Source organism: Macaca thibetana, chromosome 18 (genome assembly GCF_024542745.1).
Source record: "Macaca thibetana thibetana isolate TM-01 chromosome 18, ASM2454274v1, whole genome shotgun sequence".
In the NCBI taxonomy this organism is placed as follows: domain Eukaryota; kingdom Metazoa; phylum Chordata; class Mammalia; order Primates; family Cercopithecidae; genus Macaca; species Macaca thibetana.
Window position 1 is genome coordinate 72,065,668 of NC_065595.1, and position 9,661 is coordinate 72,075,328.

The 9,661-nt window shown below is 49.9% G+C and overlaps 1 pseudogene; it reads right to left on the bottom strand.

The window, feature by feature from the left end:
- Positions 1 to 8,107: 8,107 nt before the first annotated feature.
- Positions 8,108 to 8,924, bottom strand: LOC126941107 (WD repeat-containing protein 89-like; annotated as a pseudogene).
- Positions 8,925 to 9,661: the final 737 nt, after the last annotated feature.

The window sequence follows — 9,661 nt, forward strand, 5'->3', positions numbered from 1 at the left end:
ATCCCAGGTCTTCTCTCAGTGGAAACTCGTGGGGCCACATCCAATCCTAACAGTAACTAAAGCAGCCTGAGTGAGACTGGCTTATGAAAAGATCAGTGAAACAGAATGGAATCCAGAAAGACTCAGATACACACAGAAATTTAGCAGATGGTAAATGGCAACATTTCAGTGAGAAAGAGATGGGTTAGCCCAAAATATCTTCCAGGTGAATCACATGTTAGAAATAAAACTAAGAGTCCCAGAAGAAAATATGAGAGAACAATTTCAGTTATTCATTTCCAATCAGAAACAAAACTAAAGTTTTCTCTCACCAGCGCAGCATGTGAGTTCTCAGAATTCACCAGGTAGCTTCACGCAGGAATGTTAGCTTTGCACATGAAGTGTGTTCTAATTTGGTGTACACCGTGAGGAAACGGAGGCTGAGCAAGCGAAGCGGTTTAGTTACCTTCTGGGCCGGTCACCCGGGAGGTCCTCTGTGAGAAAGAGATCTGGACAGGTTTCTCTGGTCGTTTTTAGCTCAGGACTGCTGTCCAGCACCCGCCCTTGCTAGGATACCTTCAGTGGTGTGGCTGCTGGTTGTTGTATTGCAGACAAATGTTTGTCTTTCCCTCTTTCTGTTACTTTAATAGCAATCTTAAGCCACTTAAGAGGTTTTAAATGTTTCCAGTTATTTAAATCTTTAGACCATGAAGAAAGCCATTGTTTTCTAGGGTGCTAAGGAGGGTGGTCGGCCAGTTCCCTTCCAGAGCCTAAGCCTGAGGCTACCCCTAAAACTGATTAAAGATCAGTTACTAAAATATGTGAATCATGCAAAGATGACGAAGAGAATAAAATAAAAAAGATGTAAACAGCATGTAAAGTGTGATACTTTTCTGTAAGGAAAATTACTCATATTGGATGCAGGTGCACCGAGAACACGTCAGGGAACATCTGCAGGCGGAGAAAGCAGGGTGCCTTTGAGAAGGCGGATGGCAGGATGTTTGTTGTTCATGTTACGTCTTTCTGTCACGTTTGATTTTTGAATAATATGTATTATTTCTGTGGTCTGAAAAGGTGGGGGAGAGACCAAAAGTCAGAGAATATAACCAACCCAACACACCAGAAGCTAGTGAAGCCGTCTGAATGGCTCATCCCAGGGTAAGTTCCCACGTGCTAAGCTGGAATCAAAAGTGTGGGGTCTTCATGGCGCCCGGTGCATGCACAATTGGGTGGATCTGCTGCCAGCACGTGTTGTGCTGTGCCTGCACTTGGCCTGTCTGCACGTGCTGTGCCTGCACAGGGCTTGCATTGGTACCAGGCTGGGGCGGTCTGGGGAGGGCCTGGGGAAGGCCGACTAGGGCCTCCACTGTGGGACACAGTCCTCAGACCTGGCTGCTTTACTGTACGTGACACATCAAATGGGGGTGCAGGTGTTTTATGTTGGCCAACAATGGGGGAATCAGGTAGGTGTGCCCCGGCATCCTTGCTCCTCGGTGCAGTGCGCAGGGCTCGCGAGTTAAAAGCAAGCGCCCCCGCGGGTGGGGACGGGCCCGGGGCGGTTCTCGGCTCCACCGTCCTGCCCGGCTTCCCTGCGAGGCGGGCGGCAGTGGGACTCGTTCCACAAAGGCTGCCTCTCACCGCGGCCGCCGTGTCACCGCAGAGCTGTCAGGTACGTCAGTCACGCCGCTTTGTGGGCATGTCACTGGCGTAATCCCAAGATGAGGTGGCCACAAAGAGCCGTGAATGAGGTGGTAATTGCGTTCAAGGGAAAAAGAGTTAGAGAAAAAAGACTTTCCTTTCTCACAAGATCCGTGAAAGAAGTGACAGCTCATATTTTAAAGCTGGAGCAAGATAATTGTGGTGCGAGATCTTTGTGTTCTCTGGAAAATGCTGCGTGCGCACGATGAATATTCAAACGCCGGTTTGCGCTGTGAATCCCAGATCGCGGGCCGGGCCGTCTGCAGGCCGCCGGGGTGGGGGGTCGGCGCGGCCGCCGGAGGGAGCCACACCCCGGGCCTGGGCGCGCTGCGGGGACGCGCCCCTCGGGAGCCGCTGGGAGACGAGTCGGCGCCGGGCAAGCAGCCTGTGCCGGGGAAACCGAGTCAGCCGTGCTCGGCTGGGGCTCGCTCCGCACTCGGTGCCCGAAAACGCCCAGGGGAGCGGGGCGGCCCCAGGGCCTCCTTCCGGAGCGCGGAGTCCAGTCCCCCGTGTGGGGCGCCCGCACCTTCCCCTCAGCGGCCGGAGCCACAGGGAGGCCCGGGCAGAAGCGAACCGTCGCCGCCCGGCGGGGCCCGGGATTGAGGCTGCAGAGCTGGGGGTCCCCGTGGCCCGTGTTTCAGGGGTCCGGGGGCGCGTCCGCGGGGTTCCGGGGCAGCAGCAGGAGGCGCCGGCCCGGGAGGATCCGGAACCGGACAACCGCGGTCGCGGTGGGAGGCGGCGCCAGGCCACGCGGGGCGGACGGAGGCGAGAACAGGCCGAGGCGGGAATGGCGACCCCTCTGCGGGGGACCTCGGGAGGAAACGCCCGGCCTGGCGCGGGTTGTGCGGGCGGCTGGGTGCTCCGGGCTCAGCCTAGTCCTGCATTTCAGGGGCTGGAGGCGGAGGGGAGCCGCGGAGCCCGCTCCCCACGGACAGAGGCTCAGGTGGGGAGGCCGGGCCCAGCCGCAGCCGCGCTGCCCCGCTCCTTGGCTCCAGCGCCAGGGCTGCCCCGCCGCGCCCCCGGCTTTCTGCCTCTCACCCTCGCCCTCTGCCCTCTGCCCTCTGCCCTCTGCCCTCTCTCTCCTAAAGCCAGTCCTTCCTGTTTCTCCCGGGGGCTTCCCCGGGGGCTTCATCTGTGTCCCACCCCCGCTCTGGGGTAAAGAAAGGGCCCCGCGGCCGGGCGGCCTGGGTTTAAGGGTCTGTCCACCAGACTTATGGTACTTTACCTCTCTGTGCCTCAGTTTCCTCATCTGAAAAGCAGAGCTCGTACTAGCCCTGACCTTGCAGGTGCTGAACATCAAAGGAGCTCATACAAGGGAAGGGGTCGTGTTACCGGTAGAGGGTTGTGACTGCGCGTTGTCCAGGTTGTTGGCGTTTTGAACAAAGAGATGGACAGAACGTGCGGCAAAGCAAGGAAAGAAGGAAGCCACGAAAGCAGGGATTTACTGAAAAGGAAAGTACACTCCACAGTGTGGGGGCGGCCTGAGCAGGCTCAAGGGCTGCCCCGGAATCTTCTCTGTCCAGATACCCGCTGGAGGTTTGCATTGGCCACTCACGTGCTCCCCTCCTGTAAATAAAGTGGCGGCCCGAATCGGCCTGATTGGTTGCAGAAAGCAGCTAACCCGAGGCTGAAGTTACAAAGGTCGCTTCTGCGCAAACATCTGATTGGTTGCAAAAAGCTGACGTTAAGAGGCTAAAGTGAGGCCGGGCGCGGTGGCTCACGCCTGTAATCCCAGCACTTTGGGAGGCCGAGGCGGGCGGATCACAAGGTCAGGAGATCGAGACCACGGTGAAACCCCGTCTCTACTAAAAATACAAAAAAAAAATTAGCCGGGCGTGGTTGTGGGCGCCTGTAGTCCCAGCTACTCGGGAGGCTGAGGCAGGAGAATGGCGTGAACCCGGGAGGCGGAGCTTGCAGTGAGCCGAGATCGCGCCACTGCACTCCAGCCTGGGCGACAGAGCGAGACTCCGTCTCAAAAAAAAAAAAAAAAAAAAAAAAAAAAAAAAAAGAGGCTAAAGTGAAAGTTATAGAGTTGGACTAATATGCAAACGAAGACTGGCGGCAGTGAGTCTGACTGGTTGTGGGCAGCCAATTTCTTTTCCGCCGCACAGGGAAGGTGGGAGGTTTGCAAAGGGAGTAACCTCTGGTCCTTTTGTTACTTAGGCATGGAAAGTTAGAGTTTTCCTTTCAATTTAGTTCTAGAAAGTCCGGCGTGAAACGCGTTAGGTTCCCTGCCCCCATACCCTATTCTCCTGCCTCACTCAGACCCGTGAGTCCTAGAAAGGATGGCCACCGCTGGCCGCCACATCGTCGGGGTCTCATGCATCCCTGCTCTTGCACCTCAGGAGACGAGGCTGGGCTGCCCCTTTGGAAGTGCTGTGTTCTGTTTTGGTTTTGCTCATTTGGTTGTTTGGTGGGAGTTGGCGGGGCAGGGGCAGAAAGTGGAGCCCCTGGAGAGCCGCGGGCCCAAACCCTGGGGTGCAGCCCACTGTGAATCCATGCACTGAGACGCCGCCACCTGCCCCGGTGTGGGTGCCTGTGCGTCTTGCTTTGTGGTCATCCTGGCTGCTCCAGCACACAGGTGTCTAATCTTCAAGCACAAAGAAGACGTGGTCACACCCCAACCCCTAGACTCTGTATGTGTGTGAAGTTTTCAGTGTTGTCTCAGGCGTTGTCTCAGGCGCAAGGAGAGGCGCTCAGCACGCAGGAGCGGCGGCACCAGGCAGGAAGTCACCAAAGAGGGAGTCCAGGTCAAAAGGGACTTGGAGACACAACAGAAGCAACCACAGAGACCTTGTCTGAATCCTGACTGGAACAAGCCACCCGACAAAAGACATTTTGAGACAAGAGAAATTGAAACACTGACAAGGGATTAGATATTAAGGGAGTACTGTTAATTTTGTTGGGCGTGATAGTGATAATTTTTTTAAAATTTCTTGGCTGGGCGTGGTGGTGAGCCAGCGCTCCCAGCACTTTGGGAGTCTGAGGCGGGAGAATCGTGAGCCTGGGAGTTCGAGACCAGCCTGGGCAACATAGCACGACCTCAACTCTACAGAAAATTTTAAAACCTAGCCAGGCATGGTGGGAGGCCAAGGTGGGCTGATGACTTGAGGTCAGGAGTTTGAGACCAGCCTGGCCAACATTACAAAAATTAGCCAGGCATGATAGCGCACACCTGTAATACCAGCTACTAGGGAGGCTGAGCCAGGACAGTTGGTTGAACCCAGGGGCAAAAGTTGCAGTGAGCCGAGATCGTGCCACTGCACACCAGCCTGGGCGACAGAGCGAGACTCCATCTCAATCAATCAATCAAATGTCTGCAATAAAAAATGTTTTAAGTTGAAGAGTAAGATCACAAAAATAATACTCAGATATAACAAGTTTTTCTTCTGTGACTCATGAAGGACTCCAGAGGCCAGGATGGGGGCGAGAGCCACTACCTCCATGTGGCACATGGGTTGCCCGGTGCTCCAGGCCTGCCCAGCCTCGGGGCCTGGCACCTGCTGCTCCCTTGGCCTGGAATGTTCTCACCCAAGACCCCTGCATCTGACTCTCACCTCCTTCCTTGTGTGTTCCTCACGTGTCTTTTTCATGAGGTCTTCCTTCACTTCTCTGAATAGAACTCCCTCTTTTCTTCCTCCCAATCCCTCTGCCCTCCAGTTTGACAACAAAGTACCTTTCACCCACTGAGGTCCTGTGTCACAGAATGAAACTGTGGGGGCAGGGTTTTGTTCGGCTCACTAACGGATATCCTCGGATAGTATGTATGTATGTATGTATTTATTTCTGTTTCTTTTTTCTTTTCTTTTTTTCCTACTAAACAACCAAACAGGCAAAACCTAGCACAGTGTTTAATGGTGGGAGGTCCCTGATGGATCTCCGCCGGGTCTCTGCCAGGACATGAAGAAGCGGCTCAGGTTCCAGGCTTCTGTCAGATGTGCTGGCTGTCTAGGCTCCCAGGGCCTTCTATTCTTACAGCAGGTGGCCGCCATGCCCCTGACGTTTCCCTGACACGCAGGCTGCCTCCAGGGCCATCGCCGAGTCGGTGCAGACTTGCAGACCCATGTAAACCCAGCGGGCCCCTTAGAGGTTTGGGAAGGAGAGGTCACCATTGCTGGCTCTACTGTGACTGTCCTGACTTGGCCCTCACTGGGCATTAATGCTTCAGTTTCACAATGCGCTTGGGCAGATGTCCGCTGGTCCTAAGAGAGGTCCCGCTCATCCCAGGCGCACTTACTCAGTATTAGAGAGCGCCCATCTTTATCTTAAGTGAAAAAGAAAGAAAGAAAAGAAAGAAATAACAACGATGTAGACCAATTGAGCCTAGCAGACACATACAAAACACTCCACCCAACAACAGCAGAATATTCATTCTTCTCAAATGTACACAGATGTACATAGATCACAGGTTATGCCACAAAAGAAATTCTTAACAAATTTAAGAAGATCGGGCTGGGCGCAGTGGCTCCTGCCTGTAATCCCAGCACTTTGGGAGGCCGAGGTGGGTGGATCACGAGGTCAAGAGATTGAGACCATCCTGGCTAACGCAGTGAAACCCCGTCTCTACTAAAAATACAAAAAAATTAGCCGGGCGAGGTGGCGGCGCCTGTAGTCCCAGCTACTTGGGAGGCTGAGGCAGGAGAATGACGTGAACCCGGGAGGCGGAGCTTGCGGTGAGCGGAGATCGTGCCACTGCACTCCAGCCTGGGCGACAGAGCGAGACTGATCGAAGTCATACAAAGCATCTTTCTAAACCACAGTGGAATGAAACTAGAAACCAATAGTAGTAGGACAAGGAGAAAATTCCCAAATATGTGGAAATTAACACACTCTGAACAACCAATGGGTCAAAGAAGAAACACAAAGGAAATTACAAAATATCTTGAGAAAAAATGACAATAAAAAACGTAACAAAAGTTATGGGAGTAGCAAAAGTAGTACTAAAGACAGTTTATAGCATAGAACACGTACATTAAGAAATAACAAAGATCTCAAATCAACAACCTAACTTTACACTTCAAGAAATTAGAAAAACAAAAACAAACTAAAAACAAATTTAGCAGGGGGAAGAATACCATAAGCAGAAAGTGAAGAACAGCCAGCAAGTGCAGAGATCACACGGTGAGAGAGGAAGCAAGAGGGCACAGGGGATGGTGCCAGGCTCTAGTTAACAACCAGCTCCCACAGAAACTAACAGAGCAAGAACTCATTATGGCAAAAACAACACCAAGCCATTCATGAAGGATCTGCCCCCATCACCCAAACGCTTTTCACTAGACCCCGCCTCTCAACACTGACACATTGAGGATTAACTTTCTTTTTTTTTTTTTTTTTTTTTTTTTTTTTGATGGAGTCTTGCTCTGTCACCCAGGCTGGAGTGCAGTGGCCGGATCTCAGCTCACTGCAAGCTCCGCCTCCCGGGTTCATGCCATTCTCCTGCCTCAGCCTCCCGAGTAGCTGGGACTACAGGCGCCCGCCACCTCGCCCGGCTAGTTTTTTTTTTTTTTTTTGTATTTTTTAGTAGAGACGGGGTTTCACCGTGTTAGCCAGGATGGTCTCGAACTCCTGACCTCGTGATCCGCCCGTCTCGGCCTCCCAAAGTGCTGGGATTACAGGCTTGAGCCACCGCGCTCGGCCGCTTTTACATTTTTTATTTAATATTGATTTCTAATTATCTTTTTTTTTTTTTTTTTTTTTTTGAGAGGGAGTCTCGCTCTGTCGCCCAGGCTGGGATGCAGTGGCCGGATCTCAGCTCACTGCAAGCTCTGCCTCCCGGGTTTACGCCATTCTCCTGCCTCAGCCTCCCGAGTAGCTGGGACTACAGGCGCCCGCCACCTCGCCCGGCTAGTTATTTTTTGTATTTTTTAGTTGAGGTGGGGTTTCACCTTGTTAGCCAGGATGGTCTCGATCTCCTGACCTCGTGATCCGCCCGTCTCGGCCTCCCAAAGTGCTGGGATTACAGGCTTGAGCCACCGCGCCCGGCCTGATTTCTAATTATTATGTAAAATGTTTACATGGTTCTAAAATCAAATCTAAAACAAAGGAATCGAAATCAGCAACAAAGGAAAGTACATTCCGATTAGTCTAACTTCTATCTGTTGTTTCCAATACCCAGTTCCCTCTCTCATTCTATAAATAACAATTTATATATATATATAGTGGTTATTACTATTTTAGAAAGAGAATATTCTACAATAATTAAGACCATTGGCTTTATAGTTATTAATTCCTTCATTTAGCAAGTATTTAGTTCACATCTATTATGTGCCAGACTTGTGTTAGACCCTGGAGATACAGTATTGGTCTATGTCATCATAGAACTTCTTTTTTAAAAATTGTGGACAAAAACATATAAATTTTACCATTTTAACCGTTTCTAGGCATGCAGTTTAGTAGTGTTCACTGTAAGTACCTTGTGTGCATCAGAGTTCTAGAAATTTTCGTCTGGTAAAACTGAAACTCTAGACCCATTGAAGAAAAACTGCTTTCTCCCTTTTCCCAGATGATTAAGATCCCACCAATAAAATCTTTCACCATGTGTCATGCGGTATATCTGTCTGTAACCTTTACCAGACCAACTGATACGGCTGACTGATGAAATTGAGTTTCAGGTTGTAACCAGTGCATCCTCTTCATTATCAACATTAATATCAAATACATTTACCAGGCCATCAGGTGAACCTGAGACTACCATGTTGGGATTGCTGGGATGGAAATGTACTTGAGTGACATCATCGCTATGTGTCTCTGAATATGCACCAATCGCGTCTTTAGTTGTACATAAATCCTGAGAATTCATCCTTGCATCCCAAAACAACAACCATGCATCATCATCAACTTTTCTGTACCAGCACAAATAATATGATCACTACAGTTAATATCAAAATGGATAAAAGTATTGGAGGGGTAATCCTTGAAGAGCTGGACAGGTTTTTCACTGGCTACTCGAGCTTCCCAACATTTTACAGTGCCATCAGTATATCCTGAATATACACTGTCACAGGAATTCGCAAAAATTTCACTCGATTAAGAAGTCCAGGATATCCACTAAATTCTCAGAGTACATTTAATCTTTCTCTATCATATATTCTGATTGATCCATTAGAATATAAAACAGCAACCAAGTTTTATTTTCCTGCTTGCACAGTCTTTGATATGTCTATGCCAAGAAGTTAAGTGGGTTTTTTGGTTCCTGAGGAATGTTTAACAATGTGCTGATTAGCAAACTGTTCCTCAGTCTTTTCCATATCAACAGTAGCATCCAAGGATAGTAAAACTCCAGAAATCCCACTTTTAGGTATTTACTCAAGAGAAATAACAACTTATGTCCATACAAACACTTGTACACGTGTTCATCACAACTTTATTTATAACAGCCAAATACCTCAGCAGTTGGCCCCCAGTGAGTACTGGAGAAAATGCAGGCTCCCAGATTTCTTTCTTGATTTCTTTTTCAGATTGTTTACTCTTGGCATATGTAACTCCTACTGATTTTTGTATGTTGATTTTGTATCCTGCAACTTTACTGGATTTGTTTATCAGTTCTAACAGTTTTTTGGTGGAGTCTTTAGATTTTTCTAAGTGTAAGATCACGTCATCTGTGAAAAATGCTAATTTGTCTTAATTCTTTCCAATTTGGATGTCATTTATTTCTTTCCCTTGCCTAATTGCTCTGGTTAGGACTTACAGTATTATGTTGAATAAAAATGGTGAAAGTAGCCAGGTGCAGAGGCTCACACCTGTAATCTCAGCACTCTGGGAGGCCGAGGTAGACAGATTGCTTGAGGCCAGGAATTCAAGACTAGCCTGGGTAACATGGAGAAACCCCGTCTCAACTAAAAATATAAAAATTAGGCAGACACAGTGGTGCATGCCCGTAATCCCAGCTACTTGTGAGGCTGAGGCATGAGAATCACTTGAACCCAGGAGGTGGAGGTTGCAGTGAGCTGAGATCACACCACTGCACTCCAGCCTAGGTGACAGA